Source organism: Callorhinchus milii, unplaced genomic scaffold (assembly GCF_018977255.1).
Source record: "Callorhinchus milii isolate IMCB2004 unplaced genomic scaffold, IMCB_Cmil_1.0 Scaffold12, whole genome shotgun sequence".
NCBI lineage: Eukaryota > Metazoa > Chordata > Chondrichthyes > Chimaeriformes > Callorhinchidae > Callorhinchus > Callorhinchus milii.
In genome coordinates this window covers 5705311-5726930 of record NW_024704753.1, presented here as the reverse complement: position 1 = coordinate 5726930, position 21620 = coordinate 5705311, and positions in this window count along the sequence as shown.

Genomic DNA, 21620 nt, shown 5'->3' with positions numbered 1-21620 from the left:
CCATCACACAAGCTGGGATCCCCAAGATTTGGCTGTTGCCAACCTGCACCTAATACTCTCCAGAAAAAGATTTAAAAAAGGTGTGTCCCTCCAGGAAGAGAGTATGCATTTTCTGGGAGGTGTTGTGGGCAGTGAGGGAGTCCTGTAGCTCAGTGATCAGAGCACTCGCCTTGTAAGCGGGAGACCTGGGTTTGATTCCTGGCAGGGCAAAGTGTTGGGCAAGCTTCCTTGCTCCAAAAAAATTTGGTCACTCAATCCCTGATTGTTTGTTGGACATTGGTGTGCAAAAATTGTCTGCCGCGCTTGCCTGCTAAATACATCGTCACTACAGTTTTAACAGTATATCTTTGAAGCCCTTTGACATGTGCTCTAGATATCAAATGCAAAAATTACAATTATTATTTAACTTTAAATACAAAGGAGTGTGTTTATGAAACGGTAATGAAAATGAAAACATGAAGGAGCTCCACCATTTGAAATGACACTGGTTCCTTGGAGCTCATGGTAAAACATTTTGACTGAATTATGATTTCCTGCCTTCACTTTCCTGCACTGCTTTCCAACCTTTTCTCTCTCCTAGTAGCTAAATTAAACCCCCTGCACCTGAACTAGGTTTTTATATCTTATTAGTATCTATAGGTCACAATTTCCATATTGCTCTGTTGCTTTTATGCAGTCATTCCTCTGCCTGCTTTGAAGTGCTTGTGAGCAACCTGACAGTAATTGCCTGTGTCTGTAATTGGCTGCTCAGCTGTGGCAAGGCGAGGGCTGGGGAAAAACACATATCAGAACAGCTGTCAAACACCCAAACCTGGACAAGCGCCATGGAAACCAGTCAGTGAGAGCATGAGCCAAAGCTGCCTCCGAGAAAGCACACAGTGCCTGTCCGTCCACTTAAACAGGGTTGCGTACCCCAAAAGAAAACAGCTTTCAGTTACATAGTGCCCTTCATGTCGGGTGACGTCTCCGAGCGCTTTACAGGATGTCAGATGCCAAGCAAGGGAGAGGAGGGAGGGGGGAGGAGAGGAGGGAGGGATGGGGGAGTGGGGAGGCTGCTTTAGGCATGTTCACAGGGGTAGGTTTTGAGGCAAGACTTGCAGATGGACAGAGAGAGAGGTGATGAAATGGCGGGACAGAGGAGGAAATTCCAGAGGTTAGTGTGAGGGAACTGAAGATTCAGCCACAGATGGTGATCCGAGAGATAAGGAGGTACCAGGGTGTAGATGGATTCGTAGGTGATAATATTACAATGTGACAGGCAGTTTTGTGAAGTAACAATGGCGCTCATTTTGCTTGATAACTTCAAGCAGGAATAAGCACGACAAAAATAACAAGGAGCCCAGAAGGCTCTCCCCTCCCATTTTGCACAACAACAGATGGAGATGAAGTATTTTGGGTTTGATACTGATGCTCTGTTTAATCTGGAGATTGATTCTAATATTCGTTTGGATGTAACACATTGTGCGTAGTGTTGGAAGGAAAACAATGTGGCACAGGATTTTACAGTAAAATCCTGTGTAGCAATTTCAGATGTTTTGACTACATGACAATGTGCAAATGCAAGGATTATTATCACTTTAATATGAATAAGATACATGAAAATCTAATCACAAAAGCTTTGTAAAAGCATAAATACAGTAGTTTGGCAAAGGTTGTTCTATATTGAATTTTCCATCTATAAAATGCATCGGAATAAAAAGTGATGCATACTGGTTAGGGTTTCAAGGATGAGCCCATTCATTAATAAATATCTTCATCCAGCAAATGTCAATACCACCCCCTTATTAATGGAAGGATCAGAAGGCAGCAAATCCACAGGTTCTGCAACACTCAGGCACGCTCAATACTGAGAACAACATTCAGACACAGGAGTGCAGCATTTGCTAGGCACGACCGACATGCTATAAACAGATTTCAGGCCGAATTGAAACGGATTAACTTAATGAACATTGCAATCTTGTTAAAACAAAAAAATCGATCGTGTTTGGAAATGTTTGGAAACATTTGGATTACCAAAGCGATTTCGTTTCACTGTTAAGTAAAACCTAATTTTAACAATTTGATCAATTGCAAACCCGAACAAAGCACAAAAAATGACCAAATCATTTTCTGTACCATATTTCATGTGAAATCCACCTATTCATTTTCTGAGAAAGAACAAAGGTATTTATATACAGATGTGCTACCCACTTATCTCGAATTTCTGCTTTCAATTCCATCCCAGCAACACCTGACCTCAAGGTCTCACTTGTGCCCAGTAAAACCACCACAGTGACACAATATCTAGTAGCTTTCAGCCTAATTTGATGCTTTGCAGTTTCTTTAAAGCCTAGAGATTTGCTCCATAGGAGGAAGTGGCACTAATTTTCACCTGACATGGACAGAGTGTGAGTGCTCATTTTATTGCAGCTAACCTCTCGGCGGCTTTTAGTCTCATTAGTGGGATCTCTGCTTGTTGCTTCCAGTGAGTATCCCCCCCATCTTCGCCATGCAAATATTACGATTCATATAAGTATCGCCAGATCAAATCCTACAAAATACTGCATCAGAATGCCTGATACTCTACACAGTAAAACTGATACACCGTACATCACAGTTTATTTCTGCTCCTGAAATCTGTGCAAGTGATACATATTTGCCTCATTTGCAAAAGTCAATTGAACTTTAATCTCAAAGTTTGAAGTTCACAAGATGACAATTGGGAGAAATTTCACCTGGGTCTAGACTTATTCCAGTAATGTACTATTTGAGAAGGTTCAGAATTTATTAAATTCTTGAATACAATCTTTTAACTTCGAAACCAGCTTTCTGGAAGTTTCATAGAATCATATAATATTACAGCTCAAAAGGAGGCCATTCAGCCCAACATGACTGTACTGGCTCTTTGGAAGAGATGCCCAATCAGTCCCAATCCCCCGCTCTTTCCCCAAACCCCTGCAATTTTTTTCTTTTCGAGTATCTATCTAATTCCCTTTTGAAGGTTATTATTGAATCTGTTTCCACCACCCTTTCAGGCAGTGCATTTCTTCATAACAACTACAGCAAACCAGTTCAGAGTTAAAGCTATATTGTGTAGTTGGTTTGTGTCTATGTCTCAGCAGCTGTATTATAAGTGGTGCAAAAACAAATTTCCAGGTCATCAAATCACTTCTGATATCACTTGAAGGAAGCACAGCTAATAACACTTTCTCCCACTTAAGACCCATTCTATAAGTGAGACAGGGTTATAATACTTAACAAGACAGTTGAACAAGAAAACATTGGTTTAGAGTCATGAAGGGTAGTTTCAGTACAGATGTCAGGACATTTTTCTTTATGCAGGACAATGACTTGAACTGGTTGTTAGGACAGCTAATTCATGCCAGGATACTGGACTTATTTGAAAAGCAGCTTGATGCCTCAATGAGGGGATAGTAGGGTGGGTATCCTGGAGGGCTGACATCAGGGCTGTTGGGCCTTCTTCATCCAGACTGATCTTGTGATCTTAAAGGGTCCCTCTTTGATTGTAAGGAATAGCACCCGCTGTTATTTTGTAGTTTATTGACCAGTTAGCAGATTTCTCCTATATTGTTGCAGGATGTTGGATGTTTTTCTCAGCTCTTACTGTATTTGTCAAAAACATTCCATCGTCAAAGCTCACAGAAATGTGACTTTTCAATTATAACCTTGTAAAAGCTGCGTCTTTATCTATATTTTGAGAGAAAACTCGATTTCCAGATTATTGCCTGCGGTGAAAGTAGGAGAAGCAATCATCAACGCAACTCGTATCTGCTGGAAGAATCTTCAAACCTTGATGCCCAGATTTCAAACTCTAATGGTTTATCCAAAATGGACTCTCTTTACCCGTAGGTGGTCAGGTTAAGTGGAATCCTATGGATGCACATTCCCCTTCCCCAAGAACTGAAGACTTAATTCTCATCCCATTTCACTGTTTGAAACACAATCTGCACAATTCCATTGGTGAAAACTAATACTACAACTGCAATGCACTTAGAATTGCATTCTGTATCTAAGAAAACATTTGATTGAAGCTTCCCTTTACCATAGGTCCTTTCAAAATATTTCTGAAAAGAATCATTTTGGTGGATTTTTGTGCAACAAAACTAGCATTTATATAACTTCTTATACCTCCCCTGACATGTTGTGAACTTGTATGTAGTTTTGAGCACCCATAACCACTACAAATTAGATTGAGACTTTTCAAAATCATTTTGCATGGGACCCTGTGATCGGACAGAAACAAAGAGACCATTATTTAATATATATGCCATTATTTAACGGACTGAACGAAAATCCCAAACCCAAATTGAAAGAAGAGTGCAGTAACTTCCTGTACCATCAATTTGTATACTGGGTTTTCTGTTATCTGTGAATTCCTGCAACAAATTAATTAAACTTTTTATAGGAGCGATGGGGTTTAATTTGCACAATTTCTTAACGGATTTATTTATAAGAAATGTACATTTATCAAATTCTCAAAGATTGGTTGTGTTGGTGAATGCATTATTGACTGTATAAGACATTACTGAGTGCATTCTTCAGCGTGTTCCACCTTTGAGAGATTTGATTTACAAAGAACGTACTGCCTGGAAAATGCCACTTGGCCCAGCCGGTCTGTGCCAATTATTTCCAATTTCATATTTAACATTCTGTCAGATAATCGGAGCCTAAGATAATTCAAGCTTTAGGCAGGTTACAAACAAAATATTAATAATATAGGCATACCGATTAAAAACACATACTGAATCTCACATCTCCAGGCACTATTATCCACCTCTCTTAAACCAAGTCTCTTGTTGTGTAATGATATGCCATGTCAACCAGATCCTTTCAATGGCAGAGTGAGTTGGAAGTAAAAGACTCTTTATTTAAGTATTTAAGTACTTCATTTATCGGTGTCTGGCCTGAAATGATCTGTATTTCTTTATCAGCAAGGCTCAACTAAGATCTATTGGTTGCTGTTGCTACCCAAATCACAGGGGTGCACCTACTTAAAATGTATTTATAATAATATAATTTATAATAATAATCCTTGCATTTGATATAGTGCCTTATCACGTCTTTGAGATATCTCAAAGTGCTTTACAGAATACATTGTACAGTTAATTGACTAAATATTTTGTGAGCAAAATGAGGCAGCCAATTTCGCACAGCAGTGTCCCACAAACAGTAATGGATTGAGTGACTAAATTATTATTATTATTTTTTTGAAGCAATTATTACCGCCGGAAAAATGATCTGCCAATCAATTAACAACCGACTTCCTACTTACTGCTGCGTAAACAGAAACGTGTAGAGTAAGGAAACTTGCCCAATGTATTGCCCTGTTGGGAATCAAACCTAGGTCTCTCGCTTGTAAGGCAAGTGCTCTAACCACTCAGTCAAAGGATGTGATTGCTTTGGGGAATGTAACACCTTTACACTTCTTTGCACCCCAGTGCTAGGGTCAAAAATACTTCTAGGACAATTTAGATACAGAGCAAAGTTCCCTTTGCATGATTCCAACAAAGTACCTTAACCTCCAACTCCAGATAATTGCTCCTACTGGATTAATGTGCCATTGCCATCATCCACACTAACAATACTTCTTTGAGTAAGAACTGTCACAGATTTGAGACTTTATTTCCCTTAGGACAACAGAATACCAAAGACTTTGAGCCCTTCTGTCTGAAAAGATTCAAATCCAAGTCACATTGCACAATATAATGCCTTTTTGACAAAATACATATTTATCCCATGAAACACTTAGAGATAGCAAGAACTCCCAAGGTGATCAATTTGTCCGGATGATTATTGGCCAACACATCAGAAGAACCGCATTTCCTTTTCAAATAGAACCATGGATTTTCTAATTCTATCTGAACAGGCAGTTGTGACCTGTGTTTATAGTTTCACCCGAAGGACAGCAACTCTGACAGTGAAGAATTCTCCCAGTACTGCACCGGATTTTAACCTAGACTATGAAAGTGTGGATCTTGAACCCATACCTGAAGAAAACACTGCTAACTAAGCCAAGCTGACACTTAAAAGTATTCACTTAGCTGGAAAGTCATGGTTGCTGAGAATACTAGTTTTGCAGAGGTTTGGCCTAATCGTAATCCAACTCTAATTAAACTGAGAGATTGCTGAAAAAATACATTACCACACTGTGATTACTTGTTCCTTAAAATCATGCCGATGACATTGGCTTAATCTTGCTGAACTACTGATGTGACATTTGAAATGGTCTGAAACTATAACGTGACAGAAAGATCAATGATTCTCATCTAGGAAAGGACATGACAAGTCTCATTATAATCCCCTGATATCACGTTATACACGAGCCCCTAAACCACATCAATACTCCATATTCACATGACATTATTCACCCATGACAAGCTTGGGTCCAACTCTGCTCCTGTAACATTTGTTAGCTAACAACTAAATGGTTAACTACTTAACCATTTCTGTTCCTGAACACTTCAAGCTGCATAGATAGATATTAATACGTTTTAAACACTGTAATTCCACCAAGTCGTTTCCCTGGAATACTGCTTTTGGCTTAAATGTTAAGATCATGCAGAATTGTGGAAAATCATTAATTTGGAAGCCAGTTTTCTGCAGTTCTTAAAAAATACTGAGACTGAATTTAAGAATCTTTCAAAACTCTGCAAAATCTTAATTTTAAGACAAAATTGTCTTACTGGCTAAGACAAGATGCAATTTCATTTTTTTGGAGTGAAAAAGAAATTAATGTATTTGAGTAAATATTTTTGAGTAAATATAAGGCATTTTTTTCCAGTTTGGCAAGTGATCATATAACATGCTCTTTGGTTAAAAAAATGCAATACAATTGGGGGAATGAAAATGACCCTGAAAATGTTAACTTCACTCAGCCTCACAATAGTATGTTGCTCTACTAAAGGTATGCAATTATTTCTGCCTCCCCTGCGAGGAATTGATAAATTATTGCCATATCGAACGGGAAACTCAAGCCCAGTGGGAAATGGACTGAGATTCTCAACACTCATTTAAATCCAACTAGTATTAAGCGAGGATATCTTCATTTTATCCAGGTTTGACCGAAATAAGTGTTCTAAATCTAAGTAGAAGCCAATGATTACAGATTGTGTGTGCTCTAACTCTAGTTGGCATTTATAACTGGGTTCCTCTCATTCAGTTGTGGTAGCACAGGCTTGGCATCAACTTTGGAGTTTGTGGCTATCTAAATCTGGATCATACGAAAACAAAGACAGCATTCACCATATGATAAGCGCTGCCAATGCTGCCCCGCATGAAGGATGTTATATAAATGCAAGTTGTGATTGTTCTATTCACTCTAATTCACTGAAGACTTTCATATCTCCTCCAACCTAAAATCTAATCTTCCTTCAGGAACACTTGCAAAGACCCTTCAGAATGCATACAGCGAACATACACCTGTAAAGGTGAGTTAAAATGAAGAGCATACGAGTGGAACATAAAGGTCTGGGAAGGGTAAAGTGAAGAGTGAATGGAACTGCACCCTATTATCTTGGCCTAAATCATGCACTGCACTGCTGAACTGACTCCATGTCCTTCTGCCTTTGAGAGCTTTGAGTCATCATCGCGACATGAAAGGTGCTATGTAAATTGCATGTCTCTTGTCTTCACAGTTCTATTCCATCCAGTCTCATCTCCATGAATGCTTTCATCCCTCTTTCCTTATACTATCTCCACTCCTGCCCCCCACCCGCCCCCCCATTCTCATTGAATTATTCTTTCATCATAAGCTTGGGTTTGACTCATTACTTGTAACTTGTGATAGTTAACAACCTGATAACTATTTTTGTTTTGACCTAATTTTGACCCCTTCAACCAAACTACCCCTCATAGTCCACTCTAAACACGACTGCCTGTAACTTTTTCACTTGATTGAAAAGATTTTCCAGAGGAGTTTTTGTACGTGTGCCTTCAATCCATTTTGTGACAGATCTTCAGCTTTTAATTGCCCCGAAACTGCAGCCACAAATAAAAACAAATTGACCTTTTGAGATCATAGAGCAAAAAAAGGGCAATCTATGCTTCTCACATTAGGAATCTATACCCAGAGGATGGTTTCCATTTCTTTATTATATTGTTTGTATTGTTTGAGGATTCACATTTATCTCATTGGATTCGCTAAAGAATCTTTTAATGTCTTAGGTGTTAAGACAATTTTCCTTAAAAAAAGAATCTGGACTTTAGAAGTGAAAGCAAAATATTGCCTGTGGTATTGACAAGACAGCAGAGAAGAGGCAAGCTGAGCAATATATGGGGTTCAATCGATGCACGTTCCAGTGGATCTTTCCCCCCAATTTGTTTCCATCATTTTGTGGTACATTTCAAAATACAGTACTTTCAGAATACAGGATGAGACAGACACACTGCTCAATTCCCATGGTTAACTCCACATTAGGTAACATCTCTTGCAATATAATGTTTTTAGAAATAACGATGCAGTACAATATAATTGGAGAGTGATCCTGTATAACACACAGTGCAATTTCTGTTATTTTCATTGTGCACAATTGGTTACCCATAAAATACACAGCCAATCCACTTTACAATATATGAAGTGCTTTAGGACGTCTCAACGACGTGACAAGGTGCTACATTAAATTCAAGGATTATTATATAATAACTTGGTAACTTTCTGTGCTATTTTCTCTGGAAGGTATGTGAGAGTAAATGTTTTGAATTTTTCTGCTTAGTTTACCTGTTAACTTTTCTCCGTGCATCTCTTTCTACGTCCTCTCCAAGTCTCTGCACAAGAGTTACAGAATGTTGCAGAACATCCAATGCAGTTAAATCATCAATCTTTTCCAAATCAAAACTCATCTTGTGTTAGAGATTGAATGAAACAGTGTTTTTCACGGCTAACAATGGGTTATAAAAACATAACTGATTTCAATTACCATTCTCTCCCTAACTGAAAATATAGGACGAAAGCAAATATAAATATACTCAAATCTCCGTTAAAAATTGTTACATTTTAATATTTTTTTCAGAATCAATCAGCCTTTATCCTGCAGCTAACCTTCATTTATCAGCGTCTCTGCATGTCTGTGGTAAGTACATGAAAATTGTAAGCAATCAATTGTGCACTTAACAGAAGAGCCTTGCATCATGTCAGTTTCCAGCTCAACAGTCGTAGAATGTGTCAGTGAAGGAAAAGGTTGAATAATAAAATGAGAGGGAAACAGAGGAGTGAGAAGACAGCACGAAATCCCGAAAAGCAGAAATAAAATAAAACACTGAAAAGGTTAAAAAAGTTTGGAACTTAAATCTCGTGTAAAATGACTTTGTTCTAAAATGCACGCTTCAGCAGGCCCTGATCCAGCAAACAACAATTAACTCTGTTTGAATGACTGTGTATAGAGGAATTACACAATCTAGATGAGAATTCCCCAAACAGGAGAAGGCAAGCCTGTGGCTCCTTGCCCCTGGTATGCCAGACGCATGTCAGAACTGACACAGAACACCGAGGTATGGTTAAAGCAATGAAGCAATGCAGCAGAACAAAAGAAATGTTGGAGACAACTTTTTGGTTGTTGAAAACAGTGAAAGTGGGTTGCTTGCAATCTCTGTTCAGTTTCCATGCGGTTACGCTCTTGGTTAGGCTCTATTTATTCTAACCTTATCCAAATATACAATACTTGTGTTCTGGTTAGAGAGATGCCTTCAAGATGCTTAATCTATGGACAATAAAGAAATGGCAGACTTGTTGAATGAATAATGTGCTTCCATTTTCACAGTAGACAAAGAGGTCAAAATACCAGTGGTACAAGGGATCCTAAAAATAAGCCAAAGAGAAGTACTACATGGATTTAATATAAATACCAAACATGGTTATGGAGAAAATAATGGGACTAAAAATAGACAAATCTCCAGGATCTGATGGATTCCATCTCAGGGAAGGGGAGGAAATTGCAGATGCATTAGTCATAATTTTCCAAAGCTCTATATTTGGGAATTGTGCCCTTGGATTGGAAAACTGCAAATGTCACTCCATTATTTAAGGAAGGGAGACAGAAAATAGGTAACTACAGACCTGTCAGCTTAATTTCAGTTGTTGGGAAGTTACTGGAATCTCTCATCAGGAACAGAGTGACTGAGCACCTCGACAACTATGCGCTAATCAAAGAGCATCAGCATGGATTTGTGACAGGCAGGTCATGTCTGACAAATCTAATTGAATTTTTTGAGGAGGTCACTAACATGGTGGATAACAGAGTGTCTATGGATGTCGTCTACATGGACTTTAAGAAGGCATTTGATAAGGTTCCGCACAAGAGGTTATTAGTAAAAATGAAAGCACCTGGAATTGAAGGTAATTGCGACGTAGTTTGGGCAAAACTGTGCCAGACTGAATTCAATGTGGGGAAGTGTGAGGTCATCCATGCCAAGGAGACTCCACTTACCTCCCCACAAGGAGGATAGTCACTAGTTGGCCGTTCAACATCCTGCAAGCACAGGTTTGAGCCTCACATGGTGGATAGTAGGTACAAGGAACTCCCTGAGAGCTTCCCGGCGGGCAACGCACCTCAGCATGAAATAGGTGATAGTATTGTCACACGTCCCTTCCCATTGAGCGATGGTTCCACCAATTTGAGGTGCGGCGTTTAAGCAGCAGCTGCTTGCCTCTCTGCAGGCCAATCAACAACAACAACAACCACTTGCTCTTATCTAGCGCCCTCCAATCCAGGTGGTGTCCCGCACCAGGCTTCGGGACCACATCACTCCCACCCTCGTTCGCCTCCACTGGCTCCCCATCCCCCAGAGGATCGAATTCAAGATCCTCATCCTCACCTACAAGGCCATTCACGGCCTTGCTCCCTCCTACCTCTCTGACCTACTATCCCCCTACTTACCTGCCCATACCCTCCGTTCCTCTGGCTCCGGTCTCCTCCACATCCCCCGCCCCAACCGCCCTACCATCGGTGGCCGGTCCTTCAACCTCTCAGCCCCGAGGCTCTGGAACTCTATCCCCCAGTGCCTTCGCCGCTTCCTCCCTTTCCTCCTTCAAGGCCGGTCTCAAGACCTTTCTCTTTGACCGTGCCTTCAGCTCCCCTCTCAACTCTCTACCCCCTCCTCGCTCCCTCCCTTCCCTCCCCTCACCCTGACCATTTCCCCCCTACTCGGGTCCTGACCCAACTGTAGAGCGCCTTGGGACGTCCTCCCGACATGAAAGGCGCTCTATAAATGGAATCTTGTTCTTGTTGCGTTTTAGAGTATTTAACAATGGTGGAGCCCAAGGCCGAGGGTGAGGGGGAAGGTGACCGCAAGACCGGTCGAAAAGGAAGGTCTTCAGGTGCAACCTGAAGGAGGGGAAGAGGCGAAGGGGTTGAGTGACGGAGTTCCAAAGTTTTGGGATGTAGTGGCTGAAGGCATGGTTGCTGATGGTGGAGCAGAAGATTCGGGGGACGCAGAGGAGGGCGGATCCAGTAGAGCGGAGGCAGAGAGTACTGCTGTGGGGAATGAGGAGGTTAGAGACATAGGAGGTGGCAAGGAATGGAGGGATTTAAACACTAGAGTGAAGATCTTGAAGCTGATCTGCTCTGTGCCAGGGAACCAGTGGAGTTTGTCAAGGACTGGAGTAATCGGGCGTACGAAGTTTGGTGTGGGTGAGAATGCAGGCAGATGAGTTTTGAATGAGCTGAAATTCGTGGATAGTGGAGGAGGGGAGATCGGCGAGGAAGGCATTAGAGTAGTCCAGCCGAAGGTGACAAAGGCATGGACAAAGGTTTAAGCAGCTTTTGAGGTGAAATATTTGCGGCGATGGGCAAGGTGGCGGAGATGGAAGTAAGTGGTGCTGGTCAGGGACCGGATGTGGGGGAGGAAGGATAACTGGGGATCGAACTCAGAGAGTTTTAAGGATAGGTCAGATAGGTTGAGGATGTTGTAACTGTGGGACAGAAGATGTCGGCGAGAGCCAAAGAGTATGGCTTCCGACCTGTTGATGTTTAACTGCAGGAAATTTGCTCTCATCCAGCTCTTGATGTTCAACAGACAAACTGACAGAACATCAGGGGACTGGGGGTCGCAGCTGGAGGTGGAAAAGTAGAGTTGAGTGTCATCCACATATATGTGGAAGTTAACCCTGTGTCTGCGGATGACATCCCCAAGAGGGAACATGCAGATGAGGAAGAGAAAGGGGCCAAAGATAATTGGGTGGAACCGAGAAGAAAAGCCATTTGGAGAAATGTAGTGTTGGCGGTTTGTAAGGTAGGACTTGAACTAAGCTAGTGCGATGTCACTGAGGTGGATGATGAAGGATAGGCAGTGGAGGAGGATGGCGTGATCGGCTGTGTCGAATGCGGTGGAGAGGTCCAGGAGGATGAGGAGGCAGAGCTCTGGTCACAGATAGAGAGAATATCATTTATGATGAGTGCTGTCTCTTTACTGTGGGCAGGACGGAAACCGGACTGGAGGGGTTTGAGTAGGGTGTGGAGGGAGAGGTGTGCATGAAGTTGGTTGGCAACAATGTGTTCCAGAGCTTTGGCAAGGAGGTTTGAGATCGGGGGTTATTGGCCGAGGTTGGAGGGATCGAGGGTAGGTTTTAAGGAGGGGGGGTGTTGACTGCGGTTTTGAGGGCGAGTGGGACTGATCCTGAGGAGAGAAACTGGTTAATAGTGTCTCCCAGCAGTGGGCAGAGAAAGGGGAGCTGAGTAATTAGCAATTGGGTAGGGAGGGGGTCGAGGCAGCAGGTGATGGGTTTCATTGTAGTGATGGTGGTTGAGAACGAACAAGGAGAGATGGGAGCAAATGAATGAAGGATGGGGCTGTGGTAGGAGCTGAGGGTGGGGTGGCTGAGGGAGATGGAATGGGGGTGGTGGTAGGCGACACGGAACAGAGGGATGAAGCAGCCAGGTGAATGTTGTCAATTTTAGAGTAAAGGAAGTCTATGACCTCTTCGCACTTGGCGTTAGATGTGATGATTGAGGGGCTCGAGGGGCCGCATGGAGGAGGTGGTGGGTGGTAGAGAATAGGATTTTGGAGTTATTGTTGACCTCCAGTATGATGTTTGAGTAGTGCGCAGTTTTTGCTTGTGACAGGGAATGGTGGTAGGTGTGAAGATGCTCGAGCCACAGCTGGTGGTGAACTATGAGGCTGGTTTTCTGCCACCTGCACTCGAGCAGCCGGGTTTGGGATTTTAGGGAGCGGAGATGGCTGTTGCACCAGAGCGAGCGGTGGGTTTGGAGACGATCCTGGATTTCAGGGGGACAAGGGAGTTGAAGGTGGAGGAGAGGCGATCATGGAGCAGCTTGACGGCTACTTCAGGGTCGTTGCGGGTGGAAGGGAATCAAGGTGGATTCCAGGCGCTGGATGTACGAATGTGTGTTTATAAACTCGAACTCCAGGTAACGCCTTCCAGCATCTGTCACCCCAAGCCTCGGGTTCCTCATCAGCTATCTACACAGTATACAGGATTCTGAGGCAGGATAAATATTCATTCTCTATTCTTGATACTGCTAAATTTGCTTACCTCATAAACCTTACCTTACAAACCTCTGCAGTTTCACGATAACAAGTTTCACCTTTGATACTGAGGGAAACTAATAATACTTAAATAAAAGAAAGTCTGTGAAATTCAGAGTTTGAATACGCCCAGCCTTTAATGTTCATATTCTTCACATCCTCTGCCGAAATACACCCTAAAGACATAGTTTGTCAATCTCCACTGAGGATAAGCAAGTTTAAAAAGGCATTAATGGATAATAAATTATTGAGGGCCTACTGAAAACTGTCTGTGAACAGTACGTCCATTAACAGCTGATGTCTGATGCATTCTCTTCACAAGTAAAGAGCTTCCCTGCACCAGATTATGCTGCCCTGTAGTAAGGTAATATATGGAGCAACACAATGCTGCTGACTTTAAATAGCTACATAAACCATCAAGAAGAAAGGAAAGGGGTTAAGTGATCAATCCTGGGGGCAGGCTAGCTCAGTGGATCCAGCACTCGTATTATTCCAGCTCGGACTTGGGTTCACCTCCAGTTCAGATTGCTCGGATGAAAATTACCACTTTCTGTAAGTTTGTGTCGTTCTCAACCCAATTCCAGTCAATAAAGATCAATGGTGTAAAACTGCTATAAATTGGCAGCCAATTTAAATTGGCAGCCATGGGCAGAAAACGAAGATGGCTAAATTTGCACTGGTAAATTTGGTTTTCTGAATTTAGGGTTAACGCAGTACTAGTGCTACTACAATCAGAGGAGTGCGTGTTACTGATACTGATAGGGATGGATAAGAAAATAGTTTCATTCCACACCACTAACCACATCCATCACCAAAACATATGTACGTGTATAATCCACAGGAATACAATTTATATATATCAATTTGTTCCAGGCAAGAGGAGAACACTTAACCACTATCCAGTGATTCTCCTGCTGGAAATGATGTGTGTAAATGTCAAGTAAGGAAAGAATTGAGCACTGCTGTGATAGCCCCCACAATCTGTATTATGCTGGGACAAACTATGCAGGCTCATACACTGAGAACTTTGTACAACTAGTAAAAAAAAACGTGAAAAGTTGAAAATAAAAGTTTTAAACGTGCTGTTTTTGCACTATTTTATCTTTCCCCATTTTCCTCTCCTGTTTTTATATCAACTTCATTGTCATTTTATTTCTGAATAATGGAGCGTGGTCAAATTTTACTAGCATTGTTTTTCATACTTGCTAGTTCTTAACTCACCAGGAGTTAAATATTCCTGCAAAGACTCAGTCAATCAATGCTCTGGCATAACTGGGCAATTTGTTTCTCACAAGTCTCCCAGTCCAAAAGTGATATAGATCGACACTTAAAAGGAGTTGAAAGACTAAACCTAGAAGCATTGGGTGACTCAAATGTAAATTTGAATCTTAATTCAAAGATTGAAAACAAAGCAGAATGGAAGAGAATCTCAATCAAGCAGGAAACGCAAGTTACAGATGAAGAATTCCCAGAATTAGGGAATTCCCAGGGTTAGGTGACTGAGCTGAAATAATGCCATTGGTGTATACCCTCTCAGCCACCTTGGAGATAAATGCTATAGACAATCACTGAGGAAATTAGACTTTTTCACTCCCAGAAGCTGACAATCACCCCTAGAATTCAGAAGTTCTTTTAAATTTTTATCATTAGAGGAGAGCCTCAAATGTTTCAAATTTTATGTCTCAAATTTTAAAGTATTGAACTGAAATAAAGAAATGGTAGCAGAAAGTTACATGTATCACTGACCGTTGACTCCACATTTCAGAAGCTATCTAATGATGGAAGGTTAATTCAGGCACATATTTTAATTATTCATGCAAATTGATTAATAATGTGCCTTCATCAGCCCTTGACTAGGGACTGATTTTGTTTTCTCTGCACTCAGGGTTGGAACAAATACTGCAACGTATCAATGAATTGCAGTGGATTTCTGGTGTGGAATCCATATCTACTTAGTTCTATGGGACGTGAAACTTTGAATTCTCTTTTCATAGATTAAATTGTAAGCTCAGTGTCCTAGGTGTACCAGAAATGACAATACGGCCCAGATAAACAAAAGTTACCTGCTTTAAGCTTTAAAATGACAAATTATTCTCAAAAAGCTTCTCAGATAAACTTAGTCTGTGTTAGTAAATTTTATGGTTCATCATAAAATTACTAGGAAACTAAACAATGGTGGCTGCATTAAACACTCCTGGAACAGCGACAGCTTGACTCTTACTCTGCTCTCTTCTAACTTTTCGCCCACAAAATATGCAATCAATTCATTTTACAGTATATCCTGTGAAGCGCTTTAAGACATCTCGAAGATGTGATAAGGCGCTATATCAAATGCAAGGATTATTATTAACATTGTCTTAGTTTTAACCGTAGAAGATCGCCCCCGACTGCGGGAGAATAGCATTTTACCACGGCCCCCACCAGTGACCTGCTTGAATGTTATTGCCAAACTTTGCCAAATTCTGGGTAATACAATCATAGAATATTACAGTACAGAAGGAGGCCATTCAGCCATCGTGCCTGTGGCCAGCTCTTTGGAAGAGTTACCCAATCAGTTCCACCCCCCCCGCTCTTTCCCCACATCCTTGCAAATTTTTCTTTTTCGACTACCTATCCAATTCCCTTGTGGATATTGTTATTTCAGGCAGTGCATTCCAGAATGCAACAACTCCCTATGTAAAAAAAATTCTCCTCATCTCGCTTCTGGTTCTTTTGACAATTATCTTAAATCTATGTCCCTTGGTTACCAACCCACCTGCCAGTAGAAACAGTTTCTCCCTACCTACTTTATCAGAACCCCTCATAATTTTGTACACTTCTATTAAATCTCCCCTTAACCTTTTCTGCTCTAAGGAGAACAATTCCAGTTTCTCAACTCTCTCCACATAACTAAATTTCCTCATGCTTGGTACCATTCTGGTAAATCTCCTTTGCACCCTCTCCAAGGCCTTGATATCCTTCCTAAAGTGTGGTGCCCAGAATTGGATACAATACTCCAGTTTAGACCTAACTAGTGACTTATAAAGGTTTAATAATAATAATAATAATAATCCTTGCATTTGATATAGCGCTTTTCACGACGGGAGGACGTCGCAAAGTGCTTCACAGAACACACTGTAAAGTAAATTGACTGTATATTTATGGGCGAACGCGGCAGCCAATTGCGCACAGCAATGTCCCACAAACAGTCGTAGATTGAAAATGACCAATTTATTATTGTTTTGGGTTTTTGAGGGATTATTATTAGGCAAGTGGAGTAAGGAAACTTACTTACTTTAGCAGAACTTCCTTGCTTTGTTACTCTATGTCTCTATTTATAAAGCCCATATGCATTTTAACAGCTCTATCAACCTGTCCTGCCACCTTCAAAGACCTGTGTATATAAACCCCAGGTTTCTCTGCTCCTGAATCCCTTTTAAAATGGTACTATTAGTGTATTTTGCCTCTCCTCATTCTTCCTCCCATTAAACTTCATCTTCCACGTGTCTGCCCATTTCACCAATCTGTCTATGTCCTCCTGCAGTCTGCTACCATCCTCCTCATCAATTAGTATCTTCCCAAATTTTACGTCATTTGCAAACTTTAAAATGTTGCTCTCTATACACAAGTCCAAGTCATTTATGTTGTATTATGCTCCATGCCCATGCTCACTGGCATCTGACCCAAAATAGGCAAAGTTTTTAAAGCTTATTCATAAACGCTCCAAGACCCACATGGAGGGTGCTAAAAATGCAAATTGTTGTTGCTGAGATAATTTTTTAAAACATATTTGGCAACAAATATATTATTTGAATTGATAACTGCTAATTTGTTTTTAACTGTGCATAAAGGATCACAGAACATTCCACAGATTCTGTGGCAAAACAACTAAGAAACAGTCAATAAAATGACCACAATAAATGGTTAAAATGAAATACTATAAGAAGCTTTCGAATTAAAAAAAACAATGCAATATGAAAACTTAAACTGGAATTCTTGCTCAGCAGTAAAGCACTAAATGTTTAATTAAAATTGTTAAAAAGCACCAGAAACCATCTTGAATGTCAATTTCCAAAGTTAATTCTTGTGTTCGAGTGGTTAATGCATTTGTGTTGTATTATTCCAGGACCTGCTTTAAACCTGTGTCGGCAAATAAGTCTGAGCCAATAAAACAAATCAAAATACAATTTCCACAGACACCCAGTGTCTGCTGTCCTCACCTTGTGCACACATTAGCTGTAAAGTGCAGTCTGAGCTGGTGTAAACTGTACCACCAAAGGAAACCGGACCCAATTCTGATATCGTAAAAAGGCTACAAGGCTCAGTATCAAGGGATGCATAACCACTAGACCTCTGAGTGTGTGTATCTCACGGTGTTTCACTGGTTTCTCAGGCAGACTGAAATCTCCTTCAGGGATGCCACATTCCATCACCCCATAACACAGAAGCAAAGCCTCGCAAAGCAATCACATCTTGACATTCCATCAAAATTATATAAATTTGCTCCTTTGAAATAATATTGGAAATCACCTGCCCTGGTCTGTCAATGTCATGTTGAGTGATTGGGGAGATCCTTCACTCCTGGGTATTAGTTAACAACTTCTGTGATTAACCCCATGTTATATAAAGGAAACCCAGGGTGTCTCGCTCTTTGATTTTTCTCTACCACTTTCTACAGCTAAGAAAGCCAGAGCACCTCATGTAGGGATTTGCAAGCACAAGCCCACGTATCTCAGGTATTGATCCATGAGATGCTGCTGTTGAGGTGCCTTATGTTCACAGTGTTGGGCCAAATCGATGCGAAAGGTACAACAGCATAAATTTTATTTAAGGCAAGAGATCTGGACGGAATCACACCAGGGACTACATGGAAGAGATCATTTTGCCAGAATATCAATTCACACCACTGAGGCATAAATATAGCGCAGTCTGCTCAAAAATATACCCCTAAAAGTTATGCTGCACCAAAGAATCTTTATGGGAGCATTTTAATAACTTCAAAAACTATTGTTTTTTGAAACTGAAGTAGCAAAGACCCTATTGTGTTTCTGTGGATGTGAGCCTAGGTGGACATATCTCGCTCTATGCGTATGTGAGTATAGGTATATGTACTGAGTATTCAGCGCCTTGGCACGTCCTCCTGGAGTGAAAGGCACTATGCAAATGTAATAATCCCAAGCAGACATTTCTGTCTATCTTTGATAAGATGAGACACACAGCCTGGAGGTAACTTCACTGCATGTTGTTCCATCTCCAGTTCTTTATCATTTTGGGTGTCAGCCTGGCTCAGTTGGCCGCACTCTCATCTCAGAGGCAAAAGGTTGTGGGTTCAAGCCTCAAAGAGGAACTTGGACCTCATAGTGTAGCCTAACAGTGCTGAGGAGTGTTCCATTATCCGAGATGTTGTCCTTCGGATGAGATGTCCAAGATCCTGCCTATAATAATCCTTACATTTGCATTTGATATAGCGCCTTATCAAGCCTTCGAGACATCTCAAAGCATTTCATAGAATATACTGCAAAGTGAATTGACTGTATATTTTTTGTCGGCAAACCTGTTCTACCTGTTCAGATGGACGTTAAAGATCCTTTGACACTATTTGAAAAAAGAAGGGAATTTCTCCTGGTATCCTGGTCAAGAATACCCCAGATAAAATTGGTCATTCGCTTCATAGCTATTGTAGAAATTGTTGTGTGCAATGTGTCTGGTATTTTCACAGATAAAATATACAGTCACAGTAAATTCTGTACAGTAAATTCTGTGAGGCGCTTTGAGACATCTTCTTGATGTGAAAGGTGCTATATCAAAAGCAAGGCAATTGATCCTTTCCTCGTGGCAACATTGACATTCTGGTATAATAGATCGAGCCCACCAGAAAGTCTTGCGCTCCCCCTGTGTAAAGACCAAGTTTGAAACCTTCACATATTTTTAATACTTCAGACAGGAGTTTGCCATCCATCTATAGAAATCAGAAACCTATTACATTTCAAAAGCTCCCTCCTTAACAATGCCAAAAGCAGCAAGTATTGCTCTTTAAGTTACATTTCCACAACTTAATGTTCATAAAATAGGTTTTGCGTGAGCAAAATAATTTATGTAGACAACTTGGATAAAAGTATTCCAAGTGTCAACCACTTTTAGAGCACTTGATGTGTGTATCTATGTACATGTCAGAACAAGAGATTATATCTGCTTAGGACAGTCCTAATGTGCTATGAACTTTTCAATATGTTATAGCTCTTTAGTCCATTGAAACAAAAAAACAAGTTGTAATTGCAACTGGCAGAAAAACTCAGAGCCCCATTCCACAGATGTTACTTGGAAGATGAAAACAGGAAAGGAGGATAAGGAAGAGCGGAAGTCGAAGGAGGTTTGGGGGGAGGTGGTGGTGGTGGTGGGAGGGGGAGGGGTGGGTGGTGTTGGAGGAGGGGTGCAAAATCTTTAGCTGAATAAACAATGGATAAAACACACATACAGGAGTTTCTCGACTATATTGTGTACATTAGTGTCTGCTTGTTTGCTCATTTCAGTGGCTGCACAGAGATAAAACAGGTCCATCAATGTCAATATCTAATGAAGGACGTGTAGAGCATAAACTATTTAATAGCAATTTTGTATTTGAAAATATATTAAATGATGTATTTAATGAAGGGCAGTAAAACACACTTTACATTTTTATAGCACCTTTCATGTTGGGAGGAAGCACAATGCTAAATTCGACCAGTATTAATGTATCAGAGCTTTATGTGCTGTTATATAAACACAACAGGCAAGTGAAGAGATTGATAGCCAGCTCCTGGGAGCACTGCAAAAGGTAACCCAATCTAATGCACTAATTCAGCAGGCAGCTGATCAGTATTCATACAGACCCTTTTTGCCAGTTATATAATTTTTAGAAATAGGGAAGCTCATCAGAAAATAATTCAGAAAAATTGACACGTTTGCAAACTAGAAACTGGAAGCAGCGAGGTCATTTGACGGCAATAATAAGTGAAGAACCTTGCTCTTATTTTATAAATATTTCATGGCATGTCACCTGAGCCTTAGTAAAGCTGTAACAGTGCACATCGAATGGATGCTTAGCAGCTGTGAAATGACACAAACTGAACTAATTATGCAAAGATCTTGAGAATGTAAGACCACAGTCAGTGAAACTTGACAGGTCACGTCATGAATTTGGGCTACACTCAAAATAACAGGTCACACTCTCATAGATCCAGATTTCCTATCATTTTGTTCAATGGGTGTCATTTTTCATTTGGCTCAATGTAACATAATGGCCAGTATAGAATTGAAGGCCTTTTGTTGAATGTTTCCCTCACCTTGCTCAAATATGTTGTGTTGAAACGAGCTTCTAACAGATTGCTTCTAAAATTAACACTTAAATCTATCTGCTCATAGACTTTCTGCTATGGACTGAATGTTTAGCTGCCCTATTTTATGCACTTTCTGGCCTAGTTTGTGCAGTAAAGCTCGTTTATACAGCAATGTCTTTGCTGGCCATTCAGAAGTGCATTATAGAAAGAGGATCTGTGGGTACTCAGTTATGTTGGATCAGAGGTTAAGGTTGACCTTAACAAAGATTTCATAAACAGTAAAACATTAAGGAAACCTATTGTACTTATATGGGTTTATTTTCCCCATCCAAAAGAAGCAGATGAATGAAATTGCCCAAAGGGTAGTCAGACAATCACAAAATATGTCAAACTGCAGTGACTGAACCAAAGAGCTGCTGAGAGAGCCAATTGGTCCCCAGTCAAATTAATTTCCAAAGGCAGAACAGGAATAAAGACATTCTTTAAGTCTTTGCCCTACAGCAGAATGAACAATTGCTGAGCTTGGTATCCGAATCCTATACTCTGCAGACCAGCCATCTGCCACAAAACATATCGGAAACTTGCAGAATGAGGGATAGTGCTGTATGGTGCTGATGAGCGTGGGGGTCTAACTGACGTTTTCAGAATGACGAATGGTTTTGAAAGATTGAATAGAGAAAGATTGTTTCCATTGCTTGGTGAAGTACTGGCAAGATGGCATCATTCAACGATTATCACCAGAAAAAGAAAAAGCAAGATGGTGGGTGTTAACAATTAGAATGTTTTATTACAAAACCCAGTCACCACACTTCAAGGCAAAAAATCCTGTGAAGCACTTTGAGATGT